This window comes from Triticum urartu, chromosome 7A, assembly GCF_056163025.1.
Source record: "Triticum urartu cultivar PI428250 chromosome 7A, HENAU_Tu73, whole genome shotgun sequence".
NCBI lineage: Eukaryota > Viridiplantae > Streptophyta > Magnoliopsida > Poales > Poaceae > Triticum > Triticum urartu.
The window spans coordinates 55,669,890-55,694,011 of NC_141879.1; the positions used below are offsets into that span (position 1 = coordinate 55,669,890).

Here is a 24,122-nt window from a genome sequence, read left to right on the forward strand (position 1 = left end):
GGTGCTTAGGCGAAGCCCTGCGAGGATCACTTCACCATCACCGTCACCACACCGTCGTGCTGACGGTACTCATCTACTACATCGACGTCTTGCTGGATCAAGAAGGCGAGGGACGTCACCAAGCTGAAGGTGTGCAGAACTCGGAGATGTCGTACGTTCGGTACTCGAACGGTGGAGTGCGAAGAAAGTTCGACTACATCAACCGCGTTGTGAAACGCTTCCGCTTACGGTCTACTAGGGTACGTAGACACACTCTTCCCCCTCGTTGTTATGCATCTCCATGGATAGATCATTGCGTGTGCATAGAAAATTTTTGTTTTCCATGCAACGTTCCCCAACACTCTATCATCTCGGCCGGCCATGAGGAGCTCTGTGCACATGCCAGCCACGGTAGAGGCGCTGCTAGGCCACCCGGTGGCAGCCCTGTCGGAGAGGCCAGTGTCGCATCTAACACGGCTACTGGTGAACATGACGGTGGAGCAGAGCCTATGGCTGGTGCATGTGCTGATGGCCACCGACGCCACCGTTGCCGACATCCCTTGTGTCGCCGTCATTGTTAGCCCAAACTACTGTGATAGTGGTGTACTATGGGTGGTAGAGGTTCTACCTTATATGTGGTAGGGGTCCTGCTTTGGACTACAGGGGTATTTTATGAGTGGTAGATTACAACGAAGGGATTACAAGTCCTTTTATAGGAAAAATGAAGCCGCAGTTCATACTGTAATGATATGTGCTCTTAATTACCAGATGACTTGCATTTGTTTGTGATGTCTTGTTTCTTCCGATTCTAATGAGGTAAGGTCACACACGGTAGGTTTACAACATTCAGCATGACAAATAGGAATGCAATCTCTGTACCTTTCATGGTACTAGTGACAGAAGCTATCATTTCAATTTCAGTACTAGCTGGGCAGATGATGTTGTGTACCGCCGTGTGCGTGGACTGTCTAGCCATGCACAAAAAAAGGTTGTTTCCAAACGGCAGCCACTCTGCTCAAAATGGATTACAAAATAGGAGAAGAATCGACACTGCACTTGAACCAATAAAGCTACTCAAAGCCTAACGTTGGAGACGCCTCACGGTATGCTGCAAACTGAAGGCAAGGAGCACAATTCTGGACAAGGGGAGTGGTCAAACCAGAAGAAATATTTTCTTTAAGCTAGGTAATGATAGAAACATGTGTTTCAATAGTACAATACCACCTTTTTCTAAGAAGTATTATTGTAATTCTTAATTAATATTACTTTGAATGTAGTTTCAAATAAAATTATGCAACAGAGCTCATATCAGACAAGGCTCGGAACAAAAAACATGGGTGATATGTAGACTTATAGACTATCACAGAATTTCTTGAAACCGGCCATGTAGCTCATATTCCACGGAAAACTGAGATACTTCCCAAGATGACCTCGTGTTATCATAGGGAAAGTACCAAACAATATGGTGATTAGTTTCTTCTTACTTCTCTTTGGGTATTTTGAGGAGAATTTTTATGGTGAGTGCAACAAAATAGGTTGTCTCTAAATAAATCCACTCTTATGAGTTACTAGTTTGTTGTTTCTCGTTATGTGCGGTTGGTACTAGTTCCTCTAGAGGTTAATAAGCTTCGTCAAACAACATTATTAAGATTTTGCATATATTTGAATCAACACAGAACAAATCTCTGAAGACATTTGAATTAGTGAACACATGTCAACATGATAGCAGCCCCACACAAGAAGTTGGCATAATAAAAGTACAATACAATACTTCAAGCATAATACATTACTGCGTCCCTTTCAATAAAATCAACTTCACCCAAATAAACACTTAACAACAAACCAAGCTATGACATTTTCAAAGATCATTTTTCAAAATGAATGATCTAGAAAATGTGATGAAGTACTAGGAGAGCCTAATTAAAATATGCCATTTTCATGTTGGCATGGATGTCACTTGCAACGATATTGGCATCATGTGCAATACCGGCCAATCCCCTCCTTCCAAATCCGATGCAATAGAGTCCATTTGCACCTTTCCAATGGTTGGGGAAGTCATTTCTGGGTATGCCATCACTACTTAGCATACTCATGTCGTTCTACATTTATAAAAATATTTTATAAGATTATTTTTAAAAATGTTATACAATGTTTGGAGAAAATTTCTATACTACTATATATAGTGTACAAGTTTAAAACTTTTGAATCTCACCACAAAAAAGCATTGACGGAGTCCATGGTATGGCTCAAAATGATGGGATTTGCAGCTACAGTACGGGATACAATTCTAGCAAAGGTACTACTGATTTCTAGAACCATCACTATATGCCAATGTAGGTAAAGTTCACTCATCAATTGTAATCCATTCATGCATGTAGCTGGTCATGGCACACACACTGGTAGACAGAGTTGGAAGTTCTGGTGGAGTTTCTTTAAGCTAGTTGTAGTGTAAGATACTAATTCTAAGAATCTAAAGCTTTACATACAAAACTGAACGGCTACAACAATGGACTTGATGAAGCTTTACATGCCAAGGTGCAGTGCTTGAAGCAAGCAAGCTTTGTATCCATGAACCGAAATGTGCACGTGTTGTGCACATACCCATGTACTAGTATAACTATAAGTTGAAACCGATTGTTCCTTTATGCAAGGAATTTGGTTGACTTTTACAATCATATGATATTCATATTACTATGATGTTATATGTAAATAATAATAAATGTCTATATACCTTGAGCCACATATTAGCGGTGCTTTTGTAACCTGTGGCAAACACAATGGCGTAATAGTATGTAACATCCCAAATTTTCAATTTGGAATGTTATACATTAGATCATCATGCATATCATATTTTATTTTGCTTTTGGTTTTGATCCTAGAAAATCCTAAGCAACTCAAGGACCCATGGAGAGAGTTGGGGATTTCGTTATTTACATATTTGAGTTTTCTCAAATTATGTAAACGGGATCATTTGATTTTATTTATTTTATCATCAATTATTTCTATTACAAAAATATGAGAGAGGGAATAAAATGACTTTCCCAAAATATAGAAATATTGACGATTTAATAAAAAAATCAAATAAGTTTTATTTCGGAGTTTTTCGGTATTTTTATTTGAATTTAGGAAAAATGCGTGTTTTTCAAATTTGTAGTTTGGGCCCAGATAAATGTTCACTTTATCGGGCTTGATTTTAGAAACCCGGGAAAATTTATTTCGTGATTTTTGGAGTCCGTTTAGTATTTCTTTTTATTTTTCTTCCGAGCGGAATTATTTAAAAAAAACGCGGAACCGACTTTGGGCCGTACTCGGCCAGGACTCCGCCTGGCCGGGGCCTTTATAAGGCGCGCCCGAGGCCCGAGCCGAGCCAGCCCACCACCGCCGCCCTAACCCTAGCGCGCCCTAGCCCCAGCCGCCGCCGCCGCCGGAGTTGCGCGCCGCCCGAGGTTCGCCGCCGCCTCGTTTTCCGTGCCGTTTAAAAAAAATATGTTCGTCCTTCTTCTTTTTCATTGGATTTTTCCGCGGTTATTTTCTGATCGCGATTTCTGATCCGATTTTCGTTTTAGTATAACTTTTCGCTCGTTTATCGGAATCAGGCGATTCAAGCGCCTGGAGTTTCGTCTCGAAACCCTCTTTCCGAATAATCAACTTAAACATGTTTTTGCTACTGTAAAATTTGCCCTAGATCCAGATTACTAGAACGAAGTTGTTTTCTTTCGCCGTTTGATTTCTTTTGCTTCGTTCGATTTGATTCTTTTTGCAAACCAGGGTTCTTAAGTTGAACTTTCTGGTTAGATCTTCTATTTGAGTTTTACCTGTGCATTAGATGAGTACTTATTGTATGCTTGTTTGTTTGTCTGCGATAGAATACCCGGAGTGCGTCGCCTGTTACTTCGAATCTCTAGGTTTCGCGGATCATCAGCAAGGCAAGTAACACTTTGATCATACTATTTCTACAACCCAGTTTTATTGCATTAGATCAATCCTCACACATTGCATGATTAGGATCTAATTAAATTGTGGGATGGGAAGTAGATGAGGTAGTACCTATTACCTGTTTATTATCAAACCTTTGGGAGTTACTTCTACGTTTGCTTATTATGCCATGCTATGCTAGTAGACTGGATTGGGTGAGTGATATCCATGACAGATGTGAGATTCTTAATTAATGGTTTATCTAAGGTGGCAACCTAACACACATCTGGGTGGATTGAGGAACCTGGGGTTTCCAGGACTTGCCTGTTTTTCTTTTGGACCGCCACCCAGGCTCAAAAGGATCATGAGATTATTCATACTAGAAACTTCCGTGTGCAGCCACAAGCCATTATGGGCTCTGGCATAGTTGACTAAGTTGTGTGAACTCTTACAGTGATAGACTAGCAGATGTAGGGGATGTACACTGGTAGAAAAAGGGCCTATAGTCCCGGTTCGTAAGGGCCTTTAGTCCCGGTTCAGGAACCGGGACTAAAGTGTCGGTACTAATACCTCCCCCCTTTAGTCCCGGTTCAGTCCAGAACTGGGACTAAAGGCCCTCCACGTGGGCAGTGCGCAGAGCCCAGCCAGGAGACCCTTTGGTCCCGGTTGGTGGCACCAACCGGGACCAATAGGCATCCACGCGTCAGCACTTTTGTGGCTGGGGTTTTTGTTTTTTTTTTGAAAGGGGGGGTTTTGGGGGTTTTGGGGGGTTAATTTAGGTGTTTCATATATTGTGTTAGCTAGTTATAATTAATAGAGAGAAGTGTCCTCTGTTATGTCCGTCTTGGTCGACGCTACGTACTATACATACGTATATAGAGAGGACTAGACACGCTAGCTAGCTAGTAATTAAGCAAACGAAGGAAACAGAAAGATCGTCATGAACATATATGCATATATACAGAGAGAAGTGATATCGACCACCTCTCCTTCTCCGAGAGATTGGTCGAACAACAAGTTCTCGTATATCTATCTGACACTACCGGCTACATATATACAATAATTATCTCTTACAAATATAATCATACGGACTCAGGGTCCACATAGAATTCTCCGTCTTCAGGGATCACGTGGTCAAGAAAGAATGCCACCAATTCCTCTTGAATTCCTCGCATGCGAGCTGTTGCTAGGAGTTCATCCCGCTTCCGAAACATCTAATTTAAAGAAGGGGGTCAATACACATATATATATGAATGAATGAAACTCAACACAAATGATGGTAATAAAATAAAATTGTGAATGTTGTTATTTACGTACTTCATATTGTTCGTCAGTGTAGCCCCGCTCACAGGTCGTGTGGCGGATGGACTCGCAAACATAGTATCCACAGAAATCATTCCCTTGTTCCTGCCACAACCACTTTACAAGAAATAGAGGTTAATCAAACTGATAAGCAAGAATGCCAAATGGTATTGATGAAACTAGCGCTTGAATGACTAGTAGATGCGCTTAAAATGCTACTATAGCTAGTACTTACTTTTGGGTGTCTAAATTGCAGCTCCTTCGGCAGTCCCGGAGCTTTTCTGGTGAATTTTCTCCAAACCCTGCCGGACAAAGAAAACAATTACTTGATATATCAGGAAATGAACAAAGTTGCTGATATGGTGGATAATGATCGATTTAACTTACTTCTCGAGTATTTGAGTCATGTCGGCATAGTCCTTGGGATCTTTTCATCTTGAGTCTAAGACGGTTACTAGTCCCTGCTCAAGCTTAATATGTAGGAGAATATAGTGGAAACTGCACACGCATGCATAACTCATCAATTACATTACTATAACCTTGACTAATATATAAGGGAAACCGAATACGCACAAGACAGTAACACTCACTTGAAGTTGTAAGGAAAGAGTATTATATCTTTGTTTTGATTTATTATCAACGATTCTAGCATGCTGGCCTCGGTTTCTGCGGCATGAAATTTAACCTGAGTTGCATCTATGAGATATGTGTTAATGAACCCAATATCACCGACTTGTCTTTTCTTCAATTCGACGATCTTCAATCTGCATAATATAGTGAGGATGATTATAAATACATGCAATGAAAGAGCTGAGCTATATGGAGAGACTTAATGACAGAAGTAGTAGTACTTACAGATAGTAGCAGGTGACCGTTGCTTTATCGAGGGCCAATTGATTGAAAAACTGATAGAACTGCTCAAATGGAACAGGCAACAGATCAATTCCAACGAGGTCATGCTCCTTTTTAACTTTAAAATACAAAGTACTCCTCCCCCCAGAGTCTCTGCAGATTTTCAAGTACCAATCATGCAATCTTCGCATCATCGTTGATAGAGATCTTTCATCTTTGACGAGAGGCTTCCCGTACTCGTATCTTTGTATCTGCATCTCCATGGGTTCATAATGTACTTCGTCGGGCAGGTAATCTGCAAGATTGCTATAACCGGGCACCATCCTCGGATCATTAGCAATGTTGTGGCTAGGCACCTTGAGCGGGGGGCACGATTGCTTCGCTTGTTCGCCGAGCTGGGCAATTTGTTTCCCAGCTCGTCGTTCTTTCAGCCTTTGATCACTGACAGTACTTCCCGACCGCTCCGCTTCGGCAAATTCCTTTCCAATAATGCGGTCATAGTTTCCTTTCGGCGAATCAGACTTCGATGGTTTTGTCAGGGAAGCCAGAGTGCGCTTCACTTTCACCCGATCTACCTTCTCCTCTGGAGGTGGATGTTTCTTTGCTTTCACCTCTTCAAAGAATTTCTTCACTTCTTCTCGCGCGATCTCGGCGTTCTCCTCCTGGGTCCTCTCGTATGGTAACTTCTCTGGAGTCTTCAGAGAAGGACCGAATATGTATGTCCTCCCGCCTCTGGTTGTACTGCTAGACGCCGACCGAGTAGACGTAGCGGTTGTCTTCTTTACTTGCTTAAGAGGCGGAGGAGAAGGACTACGACGCGCTGGAGCAGCTGGAGCGGCGGCAGGTCTCTTCCGCCCTTGCTGACGAGGCGGAGAAGGAGGAGGCTGGCTGCTCGGGCGCGTCGGCGCAGGCGGAGAAGGAGGCGGAGTGCCGCCGCGCGCCGGAGAAGGAGCCGGCCGAGGGCCCTGATCGTCACTCGCCGGAGGAGGAGGCGGTGGAGGCGGAGTGCCCTGACTCGCCGGAGGAGGAGGAGGAGGCGGTGGCGTCCAGTTCGGAAGGTTGGTGAGCTCCTTCCGCCATAGGCATGGAGTCTTCAGAGCAGACCCCAGCCGAGTCTCCCCTTCACCGGTAGGGTGGTCAAGCTGGAGGTCCTCAAATCCCTCCGTTATCTCATCCACCATCACCCTAGCATATCCTTCTGGAATCGGCCGGCAGTGAAAAGTTGCGCCGGGTTCAGTAGGAAAAACAGAGCCAATAGCCGCCTTGACCTTCAAATTCATCCATTGCGTCATAAGGTGGCAATTTTGAGACTCCGTTATAGCATCCACGGGATAGCTGGCAGGAGCCGTCAAGGCATGCTCCGGCTGAAGCAGCTCGGTGGAAGCCACGCTGCTTCTGCGCTGAGATGGCGGGGTAGCTTCGGGGGAGGCTTCGGCAGTACGTTTGCTGCGATTTGCTTCTCGTTCCTCTATCGCGTCCACCCTTGCTTTCAGCGCCTGCATTTGGGTCTGCTGCACTTTTTTCCTCCTATCATGGGATTTGTAACCGCCTGCGTCCGGAAACCCAACCTTCCACGGAACGGAGCCTGGCGTGCCTCGTGTCCGTCCAGGGTGCTCAGGATTCCCGAGGGCCATTGTGAGCTCGCCGTTCTCTCTGTCTGGAAAGAACGTCCCTTCATGCACTGCTTCGATATACTGCTTAAGCTTACTGACTGGTATGTCCATTTGATCGTTCGTCCAAATGCACTTCCCTGTTTCAGGGTCCAGGGTTCCGCCAGCCCCGAAGAACCAAGTCCGGCAACGGTCTGGCCAATTATTTGTCTCTGGTTCGATCCCTTTATGAACCAGATCATTCTCACTCTTGGACCACTTAGGCTGGGCTACGAGGTAGCCACCTGACCCCGTGCGATGGTGAAGCTTCTTCTTCGCAGCATTTTGCTTGTTTGTCGCCGACATCTTCTTACTCTTTTCTGATGTCTTGTGGGCCACAAATGCGGGCCAGTGATCTCTGATCTTCTCATATCTGCCCTTGAATTCTGGTGTCTCATTATTTTCGACAAACTTATTCAGCTCTTTCTTCCACCTCCTGAATAGTTCTGCTATCCTCTTCAGAGCAAAAGACTTGATTAATTTCTCTTTAACTGGGTTCTCTGGATTATCCTCAGGCGGTAGGGTGAAATTTGACTTCAGCTCAGTCCAAAGATCATTTTTCTGCATATCATTGACATAAGACACCTCAGGGTCTTCTGTAGCTGGCTTAAACCATTGCTGGATGCTTATCGGGATCTTGTCCCTAACCAGAACCCCGCACTGAGCAACAAATGCGCTCTTTGTCCGGAGGGGTTCAATAGGTTGGCCGTCGGGCGCGATTGCTATGATCTCAAACTTTTCATCCGAGCTCAACTTTTTCTTCGGGCCTTGTCTCTTTACCGAAGTTGTGCTCGATTCGGAGGGCTAGAAAAAAGAACAAAGACTTAATTAATATGTGTACATACCAAAACAATGAATGCATCAATCAGCTAGTCAGCATAGGCTTAACTAATATATATACCTGGCCGGACTCGGTTCGGTCACCGGAGCCGTCATCACGGTCTCCTTCTTGCACCGGCATTGGGTCACCGGAGCCGTCCTCATGTTCTTCTTCTTGCACCGGCATTAGGTCACCGTAGCCAGCTTGTTCACCCTCTCCTTCCAGACCATCGGTTTCGTTGAGAAACAACGAGATGGCATCACTTCCTTCTGCGATTATGTCCCTCAACAACGCTTCTTTTGTTGCTTCGTCTAGGGCGGTGTCCATAGTTTCTACAAATATTTACAACATGGCAATTATTATTCAAACATGACAGATGGATATATTAGTGCCAAACGTAGAACTAGCTACCTAATCATAGTAAGCTATCGGGAGGGGGTATATATCGACAACGACGACACTACATCATGTTCGAGAGGATCGCCGAGGGGTCGGGAGGTTGCCTAGTGTCAAAGGATTCAACAAAACCATGTCTTCATCATTAGGCGAAAGTAACATGTGCATGATGGTACGAAGCTCTTCAAAGTTGTTCTGGAACGGAGTCCCAGATAGGATAATTCGCTTTTTGGTACAAAGTTCAGCAAGAGCCTTCCGAATATCGCTATTTGGAAGGCCTTTGCTGAATTGGTACCAAAAGGCGGATTATTCTATCCGGGACTCCATTCCAAAACAACTTTGCAGAACTTCGTACCAACATGCCCTGGTTACTTCCGGCTAATGATGAAGGCATGGATTTCTTCAATACTTTGACACTAGGAAACCTCTCTCGACCCCTCGGCGATCCTCGACCCCTCGAACCCTCGACGACCCTGGAACCCTCGACCCCTAGACGACCCTCTTCTTCCTCTCATGTTCGAGAGGATCGCCGAGGGGTCGGGAGGTTGCCTAGTGTCAAAGGATTCAACAAAACCTTGTCTTCATCATTAGGCGAAAGTAACATGTGCATGATGGTACGAAGCTCTTCAAAGTTGTTCTGGAACGGAGTCCCAGATAGGATAATTCGCTTTTTGGTACAAAGTTCAGCAAGAGCCTTCTGAATATCGCTATTTGGAAGGCCTTTGCTGAATTCGTACCAAAAAGCGGATTATTCTATCCGGGACTCCATTCCAGAATAACTTTGCAGAACTTCGTACCAACATGCCCTGGTTACTTCCGGCTAATGATGAAGGCATGGATTTCTTCAATACTTTGACACTAGGAAACCTCTCTCTACTTCCGGCTAATAAGAAGAAGAAGAAGAAGAAGAATAAGAAGAAGAAAAGAAGAAAAAAGAGGAGAAGAAGAAAGGAATAGTGGAGAAAAGAGAAAATAGAATATATATTCTATTTTCTCTTCTTCTCCACTATTCCTTTCTTCTTCTCCTCTTCTTTTTCTTCTTTTTTCTTCTTCTTATTTATTTCTCCTCTTCTTTTCGGTAGAGGAAACCCTAAATAGCTAGCAAGTTTCGTGGGTGTGAGATACATGTGGCCTTCGGTGTGGGACACTACATCCACGTCCCACAAGTGACGTGGGCGTCGAAGCCCGCGCCACTTGTGGGATGTGGGTGTAGTGTCCGACACCGACGGTACATGTATCTCACACCGACGATACTTTCTATTTAGGGTTTCTCCTCTACCGCTCCTCGACCTCTCGACAACCCTCGTTCCCGATAAAATAAAGAGGAAGAAGAAGAAGAAGAAAGAAGAAAATAAAGAATAGAGGAGAAGACTTCCTCTTCTTCCTCTCCTCTTCTTCTCCCTCTTCTTCCCCTTCTTCCTCGCCTCTCTCATGAATGTCCGACGTTCTCGACCCCCCCCCCATGTGTCGAAGAAAAAAAAGAAGAAAAAAAAGAAGAGAAGAAGAAAGGAATAGAGGAGAAAAGAGAAAATAGAATATATATTCTAATTTTCTCTTCTTCTCTTCTATTCCTTTCTTCTTCTCCTCTTCCTTTTCTTCCTCTCCTCGTCTTCTCCTTCTTCTTCTCCTTCTTTCTCTACTTATTTTCCTTTTCCTTATTTTACTTTTTCCTCTCCACTAACATCATCATATATATGAAAAAATGCATATATGAAAAAAAAAACATCATCATATATATCATCATCATATATATCATCTATCATCTATGAACAAAAATATTCCTAGATACATAAAAAATTTCTACAAATGAAAATAACCTAATAAAAATCATATGATCATCTATGAACAAAAAAACATCATTTGATCATCTATCATCTATGAACAAAAAAATCATCATTTGATCATCTATCATCTATGAACAAAAATATTCATCATTTGATCATCTATCATCTATAAACAAAAATATTCCTAGATACATAAAAAAATTCTACAAATGAAAATAACCTAAAAAAATCATATGATCATCTATGAACAAAAAAAACATCATTTGATCATCTATCATGCATCTATGAACAAAAAAACATCATTTGATCATCTATCTATCATCTATGAACAAAAATTTGCAAAGGGATGGCGCCGGCGGCCGGACCAAGCTAAGGAGAGGTCGGCGGCGAGGATGGCGTCGGGGCAGGGGCGCGGGCGACGGCAAGGGCGGGCCGGGGCGGCGCGCGGGCGACGGCGACGGGGGCGGGCCGGGGCGGCCGCGTCGGGGCAGGGGCGGGCCGGGGCAGGGGCCCGGGCGACGGCGAGGGCGCGGGCGACGGCGGGCGACGGCGAGGGCGCGGGCGACGGCGAGGCGACGGCGACGGCGGGGCAGCCTGACGGCGTTGTCGGGGCGAGCTCGGGCAGCCTGGCGGCGTCGTCGGGGCGGGGAACTGGCGATGAAATCTGAAAAAACGCTAAGTCTCTGCTTATATAGAAAAGGCTTTGGTCCCGGTTCGTGGCACAAACCGGGACCATTGCCCCCCTTTAGTCCCGGTTGGTGCCACCAACCGGGACCAAAGGCCAATTTTCGGCAGCCCAAAGGGCGGGAAGCGGCGGCCTTTGGTCCCGGTTGGTGGCACCAACCGGGACTAAAGGGGGGCAATGGTCACGATTGGTGCCACGAACCGGGACCAAAGCCCCCTTTAGTCCCGGTTGGTGCCACCAACCGGGACCAATGCCCTTGTGCTGCCAGTGCCCATAAGTTTAGTCCCACATCGCTAGCTGAAGGGCGCCGGCACTGGTTTATAAGCCCTGCTGTCTCCTCCCTCTCGAACTCCTCTGAACAGCAGGCCTATGGGCCTAATTTGACACTGCTTTGCCTGTGGGCCTATTGGGCCTTCTGCGGGCCTGAATCCTGGCCCATGTAGGGTTTCTAGTCGTATTCAGGCCGTGGAGGCCCAGTAGGTGGCATTTTTTTTGGTTTTTTCTTTTTTATTTCTATATTTTTTTGGTTTTTTATTTTTTTATTTCTACTTAAAACTAAATACTTACAGTTTTTAGTGATTTCTTTTTGCTTTTAGGTCACAAAAATTATAAACTTTCTGTTAGTGCCATTAGTTTTAAATTTTAAATAGTTTAAATTTGAATTTTTAAAAATTTGTGTGAATCACTAGTTTATGAATAACTTTACTATAAAATTAGAATTTTTTTTCTATTTATTTTTTATTTCTACTTAAAACTAAATACTTACAGTTTTTTAGTGATTTCTTTTTGCTTTTAGGTCACAAAAATTATAAACTTTCTGTTAGTGCCATTAGTTTTAAATTTTAAATAGTTTAAATTTGAATTTTAAAAAATTTGTGTGAATCACTAGTTTATGAATAACTTTACTATAAAATTTAACCTCTCGACAAGGTCGGCTGGCATTTTCGATTCACATACATCCTAGATAAATAAAACCTATGTCACATTGGTCGGCATATTTTTCGTAAACAATAAATGAACCAATAGTTATAAAGATAATATACGTACCAAATCCGAATCACAGACAGGACGAGGGCCGACAGGGGCGGATACCAAAACCATCGCACTATATAAGATGCAATAAAAATGTAAGAAAATGATACAAGTATCTATCTAAACATACAAGTAGGAATATTTTTCCTTTCAGAAAGAAGATAAGAACAAGAGGCTCACCACGGTGGTGTCGGTGATGAGATCGGCGCGGGTGATCGACGGCGGTGAAGACGGGGACGGGGCGTGACGGACCGCTAAATCTAGACAAATCTCGAGGAAAATGGAGCTTGGAGGTCGAGCTTCGAGAGGAGAAAGCTTAAGTAGTGTGGCTCGGGCATTCCATCGAACACCTCATGTGCATAGAAGGTGAGCTAGAGCACCACAAAGCCCTCTCCCCCTCGGCCAGAAAAAACAGAGCACTGTGCTCTGCTCGCGGGCGAGGGGTATATATAGGCAATTCATTGGTCCCGGTTCGTGGCATGAACCGGGACTAAAGGGGAGCCTTTGGTCCCGGTTCAAGCCACCAACCGGGACCAATGGTGGTGGGCCAGGAGGGAGGCCCTTTGGTCCCGGTTCATCCCACCAACCGGGACCAAAAGGTCTAGACGAACCGGGACCAATGGCCCACGTGGCCCGGCCGGCCCCCTGGGCTCACGAACCGGGACCAATGCCCACATTACTCCCGGTTCTACACTGAACCGGGACTAATGGGCTGAGCCGGCCTGGACCATAGCCCTGTTTTCTACTAGTGGTAGGTGGTACGGTCTACCTGATCGTAAGGTGCTAGCGCTTCTGAAAGACTATGTCTCGGTCATCCGTCTTCTCAAACACCCTGTAGTGCGAGAAACCAAACGGAGGCGATCGAGTCTTGTGGGGAAAAGTGCGCAAACCTCTGCAGAGTGTAACAAACTAATCATGGTTAGCTGTGTCCCCGGTTATGGACATCTTGAGTATCTAGTACCTGGATTATCATGTGAATCTCAACATGTTACTCTAAATTAATTTTGTTGGGTTTTAATGATGTTACTTAATTGGGATTGAGAATGCTATCAACCATTCTCAATGTTTAACAACCACCCTGATAGTAATTAATTTATTCCTTTGAAGTAGGGAAAAATTGGCTTTACGCAAAAACTGTAACCATAGAGCTTTCCACCAGCCAAATATGCATATAGTATAGCTGTTGCATTCCATTATTCTCTATGTGTTATCTTGCCAGCATATTCCATGTGCTGACCCGTTTTCGGGCTGCAACGTTAATGTTGCAGACTTTTCAGACGACGATTGAGGAGTTTTAGGTCGTGGTTCTATACTCAGTGATGCCGTTGGAGTTGATGGACTCACTTATCTTCCGAGCCTTCCGCTGTTATCGTTATTAGATGGCCTTAAGCCATAATTATTGTAATAAGTTCTCTTTTGAGACACTCGATGTAATAAGTGTGATTGCTACTCTGCTATAAATCCTTCGAGTACTGTGTGGTGTCAGCATTACTGATCCAGGGATGACACCGGAGCACAGAGATCAGAATGTTTGAGGTCTGGTCGCTACAGAGATGGTATCAGAGCACACGCTGACTGTAGGACACGACCACTAAGCTAAAGACCTAGATCACTACTCACTCTCTTCTCTTTTGAATTCTCATCTTTTCTACTCTTTAGTATGGCGGATGCAAGGAACAAGTTCACACAACCAGATGAAGATACACCCTTTGGACGCCACTTGAAGGAAGTCACTAGATACCTGAACATAGGAGTACCAAGCTTCACGGGAATCTACAACGCCACTTTACCTGAAGAAGAGCGCTGGATGATTCAAGTTCAAGTTCCAGGAAGGACGTTCATGCCAGTCGCTGAGCCCATAGAGTTTTCTTTTGATGCACCAACTTGGAGTCTAGGAAAGAGCATGGCAGCTCACATCGCCATGGGACGCATTGGAGAAGTCTACCGCAAGGATCTTAAGGATACTATCTACCAGATTTGTGGGCGCCGAGATGAACACTGGGAGATGATCAGCACCAGGAAAGATAGATCAATTGCAGCTTTTATTCAGGAGTTAAACCAGCACATTCGACGACAGGAGAATCTGATGTGCGTCGACATGATAGATCTGAAGAAGGCTAAGACTAGAATCAAGGAACTGGAGGAAGAACTCAAGGCTACACACGAAGATTATGAAGAAGAAATTGAAGTATTGGTGGAGAAGAATGACGATCTGATTAAGAAGATTGGAATATTTATGGGAGGCCCGACACCAGTAGATGAAGACGAAGAACCCAAGGAGATTAGCCTGGAAGACTACATCATCATTGACGGCACCGACTCGGAACAAGATAGTAGCGATGATGACTATGTGGATGAAGCAGGAGCAGATATCATGGAGTCTACAACCGTAGAATATTTCTAGTAGACCACCTCATCGGTAGTAGTAGTCCACCATGTAAATATAGTAGTCCGAGCACTTTGCGATAGTTAGATCGATTGTATGCCTTTGTTTGATTGATTGAAGTGAATTGTTTGTTTTTGCCTCATGTGCATATGGGTAGTGTTTTCCCTTTAGACCCCCTCTATTCTTATATCTCATCTTTTCTAAACCCTCAGATGCCTCCGAGACGTGACCCCGGATTTGCCTTTCCGCCGGACCTCACCTAGTTGATCCAGCAGCAGAACACCTTGATGCAGTTGCTAGTTCAGAATCAGAATCAAGGGAACAACAACAACAACAACCCACCACCACCACCTGTTGACCACTTAGCCCGTTTTCTTAGGCTGAATCCGCCGGTGTTTTCCAGTAGCACCGAGCCGATAGTAGCAGATGATTGGCTCCGCAAGATAGCTAGGGAGTTGACCACAGAAGGATGCGCAGATGCGGAGAAGGTGAAGTTTGCCGCACATCAGTTAGAAGGACCCGCAGCATCTTGGTGGGAGAATTTCACAGCCACCTTCCCAGTCGACACTGTCACATGGGACCAGTTTCAGCAGGCTTTTCGTACTGCCCATGTTTCAGCAGGAGCAATGGCCATGAAGAAGCGTGAGTTTCGTAACTTGCGCCAAGGAGGACGGACAGTTGGCCAGTATGTGGAGGAGTTTAGTAAGCTAGCACGATATGCCCCAGATGACGTTGCTACAGATGCAGCTAAGCAGGAGAAATTCCTGGAAGGATTGAATGATGAGTTGAGTATGCAGTTGATGGTAGCCACCTTCAACAACTACCAGGAGTTGGTAGATCGTGCTCTTATGATTGAAGGGAAGCAGCAGCAAATTGAGAACTGCAAGAGGAAGTATGGACAAGGAAAGTATAATTCAGGAGCTCAGCAGAAGCCTCGTTTTACCCCTAGACCGGGAGGACATTTTCAGCATACCCATGGAGTAGGTAGCTCGCACAATCACAATGGCACCAAGAATGGTAATGGGAATGGAGGAAGCAATGGCCATAACCGCAGCACCCCATCAACCCCAGCCAAGAAGGACTTGAGCCACGTCACTTGCTATAAGTGTTCAAAGCCAGGACATTATGCAAATGAATGTCCTGAAGGCCAAAACGGCAATGGAAGCTCTGGAAAGAAGCCGAACCCTTTCAACAGGGGACAGGTGAACCACGTTAATGTGGAGGAGGTTGAAGCTCAGCCCGATGCAGTAATAGGTAAGTTTTTGGTTAAGTCATTTACTGCACTCATTCTTTTTGATACTGGTGCATCGCATTCCTACATATTAAGGGGATTTATGGATAAGTATAACCTACCAACCCAAGCCCTTAGGTCACCTATGTTAGTAACCTCGCCAGGAGCAGAGTATGTGGCAAGTCTATGGTGTGATCGGTTACCATTAAGGATTGGTAACTATGTTTTTCCCTCAGACCTAATAGTATTGGAATATCAAGGATTGGATGTGATATTAGGCATGGATTGGTTATCAAAGTATGAAGGGAATATTGAGCGCGCTAGTAAGTCAATTTTGCTTACCACACCAGAAGGGAGAAGGATCAAGTATGTATCCCGGCATGTGCCAAACAGGACACAAGTAAATTCCTTATCAGGAGTTGTGCAGGAGGAAGTACCAGTGGTAAAGGATTTTCCTGATGTATTTCCCGAAGAGTTGCCAGGCATGCCACCGGATAGAGACATTGAGTTTTTGATTGAGCTTTTGCCAGGCACTGGGCCAATATCGAAGAGACCATATAGGATGCCAGCAAAAGATTTGGTGGAAATTCAGAAGCAGATTAAGGAGTTACTGGATAAAGGTTACATTCGCCCAAGTTCTTCGCCTTGGGGATCACCACTACTTCTAGTAGAGAAGAAGGATGGATCGTTAAGGATGGTTGTTGACTATCGAGGATTGAATGAAGTAACAATCAAGAACAAGTACCCGCTACCAATGATCAATGATCTGTTTGATCGATTGCAAGGAGCTAAAGTGTTTTCCAAGATTGATTTGCGATCAGGATACCATCAGTTGAAGATTCGAGAACAGGATATTCTGAAGACAGCTTTTACCACTAGGTATGGGTTGTATGAGTATACCGTTATGTCATTTGGACTGACTAACGCGCCTGCCTATTTTATGAACATGATGAACAAAGTGTTTATGGAGTTTTTGGATAAGTTCGTCGTAGTGTTCATTGATGATATCCTGGTTTATTCAAAGAATGAAGAGGAGCATAAGGAGCATTTGCGTTTGGTACTTGGAAAGCTCAGAGAACATCAATTATATGCCAAGTTCAGCAAATGTGAATTTTGGTTGAAGGAAGTAGGATTCCTCGGACATGTTATATCTGGAGAAGGTATAGTAGTAGATCCCGCTAAAGTTGAAACCGTGACCAAGTGGGAAGCACCCACAACAGTTGGAGAGATCCGGAGTTTTCTTGGACTCGCAGGATACTACCGTAGGTTTATTGAAAATTTCTCAAAGATCGCGAAACCTATGACGGAGTTGCTGAAGAAGGATGCTAAGTTCAAATGGACTGAGGAGTGTGAGGCTAGTTTCCAGGAGTTGAAGAAACGTTTGGTTACCTCACCAGTGTTGATTTTGCCAGATCAAACCAAGGACTATGAGGTGTATTGCGACGCTTCACGTCGAGGACTTGGAGCAGTGCTTATGCAGGAAGGGAGAGTTGTTTCGTATGCTTCACGACAACTGAAGCCCCACGAATTGAATTATGCTACGCATGATTTGGAGTTAGCAGCCGTAGTGCATGCATTGAAGACATGGAGACATTTCCTCATTGGAAATCATTGTGAGGAGGTGTACACGGATCATAAGAGTCTGAAGTACATTTTCACGCAGAAGGAGTTGAATCTCAGACAAAGGAGATGGTTGGAGCTCATCAAGGATTATGATATGAAATTGCATTATCATCCCGGGAAGGCTAATGTAGTAGCTGACGCATTGAGCCGTAAGAGTCATGTCAATACACTAATGACGGGAGAAATACCCAAGGAGTTAGCAGAAAATCTTCGTGAACTATGTGTGGAAATAGTTCGGAGAGGCTATGTAGCAGCGCTAGAAATTCAGTCAACCTTGATGGACAGAATCAGAGAAGCTCAGAAAACTGACAAAGAGATTGCCGCTATAAAGGAGAAACTGAGCAAAGGAAAAGCTAAAGGATTTCGCGAGGATGAGCACGACACCCTATGGTTTGAAGACCGTGTTTACGTGCCCAATAACCCGGAAATCAGGAAGTTGATTCTGCAAGAGGCACATGATTCACCGTATTCGATTCACCCAGGAAATACCAAGATGTATTTGGATTTGAAGGATATTTTCTGGTGGACCGGAATGAAGAAGGATATTGCGGAGTATGTAGCAGTTTGTGACGTATGTCAGAGAATAAAGGCAGAGCATCAGAAGTCAGCAGGATTGTTGCAACCATTGCCGATACCCGAATGGAAGTGGGATAAGCTAGGCATGGATTTTATCACGGGATTACCAAGGACTCGTTCAGGCTATGACTCGATTTGGGTTGTAGTCGATCGATTGACGAAGGTAGCACATTTCATCCCAGTAAAGACCACTTACACCAGTGCTAAGTTGGCAAAGATATACATGACCAGGATCGTATGTTTGCATGGAGTTCCGAGGAGCATCGTATCAGATAGAGGAACCCAGTTTACCTCAAAGTTCTGGAAGCAGTTGCATGAGACTTTGGGTACTAGGTTAGAATTTAGTATAGCTTTTCATCCGCAGACAGATAGACAGACTGAGAGAGTCAATCAGATTTTGGAGGATATGTTGAGAGCTTGTGCGCTAGATTATGGATCTAGTTGGGACGATAATTTGCCATATGCAGAGTTCTCTTACAATAATAGCTATCAGACCAGTTTGAAGATGGCCCCTTTCGAAGCTTTGTACGGAAGGAGGTGCAGGACACCGTTGTCATGGGACGAAGTTGGAGACCGCCGGTTGTTTGGACCAGATCTGATTAAGGAGTCTAAACAGAAGGTGAAGTTGATTCGCGATAGGCTCAAGGTAGCCCAGTCCAGGCAAAAGAGCTACGCAGATTCTAAACGCAAGGAGACAGTTTACGAAGTCGGAGATAGAGCTTATCTTCGAGTATCCCCACTTCAAGGGATTAAGCGCTTTGGAGTTAAGGGGAAGTTAGCGCCACGATTTGTAGGACCATATCGAGTTTTGGAGCGTATGGGAGAAGTGGCTTACAAGTTGGAATTGCCAGAAGGATTAACAGGAGTTCATGATGTTTTTCACGTTTCTCAGTTGAAGAAGTGTCACGCGGAGATGGCTGACATACCTTTGAGAGACACAGTGCCATTGGAAGCAATTCAGTTGGATAACAATTTGACCTATGAGGAGAAACCAGTCAAGATTCTTGAGTTTGCCAGCCGAGTTACTCGTAGCAAGGTTATCAAGTTTTGCAAAGTTCAGTGGAGCCACCACACGGAGGATGAAGCCACCTGGGAGCGAGAGGAAGATTTGCTCAAAGACCACCCTCACCTATTTTCTAGCCAACCCGAATCTCGAGGGCGAGATTTATCTTAAGGGGGGGTAGGTTTGTAACATCCCAAATTTTCAATTTGAAATGTTATACATTAGATCATCATGCATATCATATTTTATTTTGCTTTTGGTTTTGATCCTAGAAAATCCTAAGCAACTCAAGGACCCACGGAGAGAGTTGGGGATTTCGTTATTTACATATTTGAGTTTTCTCAAATTATGTAAACAGGATCATTTGATTTTTTTTATTTTATCATCAATTATTTCTATTACAAAAATATGAGAGAGGGAATAAAATGACTTTCCCAAAATATATAAATATTGAGGATTTAATAAAAAATCAAATAAGTTTTATTTCGGAGTTTTTCGGTATTTTTATTTGAATTTACGAAAAATGCGTGTTTTTCAAAGTTGTAGTTTGGGCCCAGATAAATGTTCACTTTATCGGGCTTGATTTTAGAAACCCAGGAAAATTTATTTCATGATTTTTGGAGTCCGTTTAGTATTTCTTTTTATTTTTCTTCCGAGCGGAATTATTTTTAAAAAAAACGTGGAACCGACTTTGGGCCGTACTCGGCCAGGACTCCGCCTGGCCGGGGCCTTTATAAGGCGCGCCCGAGGCCCGAGCCGAGCCAGCCCACCACCGCCTCCCTAACCCTAGCGCGCCCCAGCCCCAGCCGCCGCCGCCGGAGTTGCGCGCCGCCTGAGGTTCGCCGCCGCCTCGTTTTCCATGCTGTTTAAAAAAAATCTGTTCGTCGTTCTTCTTTTTCATCGGATTTTTCCGCGGTTATTTTCTGATCGCGATTTCTGATGCGATTTTCGTTTTAGTATAACTTTTCACTCGGTTATCGGAATCAGGAGATTCAAGCGCCTGGAGTTTCGTCTCGAAACCCTCTTTCCGAATAATCAACTTAAACATGTTTTTGCTACTGTAAAATTTGCCCTAGATCCAGATTACTAGAACGAAGTTGTTTTCTTTCGCCGTTTGATTTCTTTTGCTTCGTTCGATTTGATTCTTTTTGCAAACCAGGGTTCTTAAGTTGAACTTTCTGGTTAGATCTTCTATTTGAGTTTTACCTGTGCATTAGATGAGTACTTATTGTATGCTTGTTTGTTTTTCTGCGATAGAATACCCGGAGTGCGCCGCCTGTTACTTCGAATCTCTAGGTTTCGCGGATCATCAGCAAGGCAAGTAACACTTTGATCATACTTTTTCTACAACCCAGTTTTATTGCATTAGATCAATCCTCACACATTGCATGATTAGGATCTAATTAAATTGTGGGATGGGAAGTAGATGAGGTAGTACCTATTACCTGTTTATTATCAAACCTTTGGGAGTTACTTCTACGTTTGCTTATTATGCCATGCTATGCTAGTAGACGTGGATTGGATGAGTGATATCCATGACAGATGTGAGATTGTTAATTAATGGTTTATCTAAGGTGGCAACCTAACACACATCTGGGTGGATTGAGACACCTGGGGTTTCCAGGACTTGCCTGTTTTTCTTTTGGACCGCCACCCAGGGTCAAAGGGATCATGAGATTATTCATACTAGAAACTTCCGTGTGCAGCCACAAGCCATTATGGGCTCTGGCATAGTTGACTAAGTTGTGCGAACTCTTACAGTGGTAGACTAGCAAATGTAGGGGATGTAGGTGGTACGGTCTACCCGATCGTAAGGTGCTAGCGCTTCTGAAAGACTATGTCTCGGTCATCCGTCTTCTCAAACACCCTGTAGTGCGAGAAACCAAACGGAGGCGATCGAGTCTTGTGGGGAAAAGTGCGTAAACCTCTGCAGAGTGTAACAAACTAATCATGGTTAGCCGTGTCCCCGGTTATGGATATCTTGAGTATCTAGTACCTGGATTATCATGTGAATCTCAACATGTTACTCTAAATTAATTTTGTTGGGTTTTAATGATGTTACTTAATTGGGATTGAGAATGCTGTCAACCATTCTCAATGTTTAACAACCACCCTGATAGTAATTAATTTATTCCTTTGAAGTAGGGAAAAATTGGCTTTACGCAAAAACTGTAACCATAGAGCTTTCCACCAGCCAAATATGCATATAGTATAGTTGTTGCATTCCATTATTCTCTATGTGTTATCTTGCCAGCATATTCCACGTGCTGACCCGTTTTCGGGCTGCAACGTTAATGTTGCAGACTTTTCAGACGACGATTGAGGAGTTTTAGGTCGTGATTCTATACTCAGTGATGCCGTTGGAGTTGATGGACTCACTTATCTTCCAAGCCTTCCGCTGTTATCATTATTAGATGGCCTTAAGCTATAATTATTGTAATAAGTTCTCTTTTGAGACATTCGATGTAATAAGTGTGATTGCTATTCTGCTATAAATCCTTCGAGTACTGTGTGGTGTCAGCATTACTGATCCAGGGATGACACCGGAGCACAGAGATCAGACTGTTTGAGGTCTGGTCGCTACATAGTATCTCTCATTCCCATCCGCAAACTCTACGAGATTTCCTTGAATGCAAGATATTGGACCGAATACCTACCATAAAAAATATTTTTAAATCAGTCTATCACATTCGCCATATGGTATGTATATATTTATATTTATAGGCATGATTTTGCTCTCACCTTGATATCACCATTTTTTATTAGCTCAGTGGTGCCGGTGTCTATGACAGCAGACCGATCAGTTTTTTGCTTTTAGCGTGAGTGGGCCAATATTACGCCTCACCATTCCTTACTTTGATAAATCACCAAATAATACATATGCGAGGATCATGAGAATAAAATCTACAAGCTTCAGTGGAAGGTGCCACGTTGAGAGTACCATGCCCACATGGATCAACTCCTTTGTCATAACATGCAACTTCACAATTACCAATGTAAGAACATCTTTAATAGAATGTCAACCAAGATTTTTCTCAGAAAAACAAAGAAAATAGTAGAAGTGGGATCGTTAAATGTATGTACGTACCGGACTACGGATAATGATGGAAGTGTTAGCTCCGTGCACTGCAAGATCATGGGCAATCTCCAAGCCAGAGTTCCCACATCCAACAATAAGCACGCTTTTCCCAACATAATCATTTCCGGACTTGTAACTTGATGAGTGGATTGTTTCACCAGGAAAGCTTTGTAGGCCAACGATCTCTGGAACATATCCCACAACATTTTCACTTGTTGCTAAAACTAAGAACTTGGATGCATACATAATTGGGACATCCACTTTGTTATGCGTCATCACAACCCAACATTTCCTCACCTCACCATACATGCATGACTCAGCTGATGTGTTAAACTTTGGGGATATATTTAAGTGCTTGACATAATCCTCCATATACCTTTAAAACTGATCTCTGGGAAGGTAGGTAGCAAATCATTTGGGTATGCCATGTGGGGTAGCTCACAAAACTCTTTGGGGATGTGGAGCTGGAGGCAATCATATGTGTGTTTGTGCCACAATGACGCAATACAATCTTCACGCTCAGCGATGGTATATGGTATAGAGAGTTTGCTTAGGCATGCTGTCGTGGCAAGCCTAGATGGACCTGCTCCGACGATGAAAACTTGTACCTTCTCCATGGAAAGACTTGAATATAGGTGTGCAATCAATTTAGTGACACTATTGTGTTGAAGTTGTCCTTGTTGGTATGTGTTGGGGTAACACCTATAGCTATTTATATATACAAATATTAGACATTACTATATATTACTTTTAGTGGTTTATTTTGTTCTTCCTTAGATGGCTCTTGTTTCTTGCTTCTTTCACTGGCTTGTCTCTTTCTTTTACCGTTATTTGTCTAGTTGTCACTATGTGAGGCATTGGCATTGTTCTACACATGTGAGCAAACTGCGCCTCTCATGGATAGTGGTATAGTTCCCTAAAATTGATAAATATACGTTGTTGTTAATATAAGCGTACGTTCAAACATCCGATTAGTAAGTGCTTTCAAACAAAGATTTTCTTATGTTAATAAGATAATTAACCACCGCCTTAAAGTTATTCCATGAATTAATGAGTAGTGTTGAACTGTTGATACATGATATCGAACAATATTTTCCATGTTTTTCTAATTAATTGTCAAGTATTTAATGTGAAGAATAGAAAGCATTGAATCATGAGTAAACAAAAGAACTGGAATTTCACAAAATGGGATGATATATAATGTTTTTATAGATCAATTCATGCACTAGATGTGCCTATGCTGTTATTTCAAATATAAAATTCTTGGCTTTATTGGTATGCGTACATGCTACTATATAATTAAAATGGTACTTTTGTTGTATGTTGCTCAATACATTTTTCTAAAAAGTGATCAATTTACGAAGAGATTGTCTTTCTTGCAAGTTAACGTAAATTAAACTTTTGGGCTTCCATGTATAAACAATTTTAGCTTTTGTTGTTGCTATTTGCACGCATGTATTAATTCCTTTATCAACTTATGAAGTACAAGTAAGAAACTGAAACCAGGTTGTAAAGTATGAAACTGAAGTAGCAAGATGTAAAGTATGAAACTGAAATAGCAAGATGTAAAGTATGAAGTTGAACCTGTAAATACGGACTATCTAATGAGTACATGGACAGGTGTTTACGCAGCCTACAGTGTGCAAATATTTGTTGGTATGCTAGTTTTAAGATGTCTTTTTTTGCGAGAAAAACTTCCAATCTATTCATCTTCAATCATGGTAGTACAACGAACACTAGAAATAATAAAAATTACATCCAGATCCGTAGACCACCTAGCGACGACTACAAGCACTGAAGCGAGCCGAAG

At 43.3% G+C, this 24,122-nt stretch overlaps 1 pseudogene; it reads right to left on the minus strand.

The window, feature by feature from the left end:
* Window positions 1–1,895: 1,895 nt before the first annotated feature.
* LOC125531537 (putative indole-3-pyruvate monooxygenase YUCCA11) lies at window positions 1,896–22,929 on the minus strand (annotated as a pseudogene).
* Window positions 22,930–24,122: the final 1,193 nt, after the last annotated feature.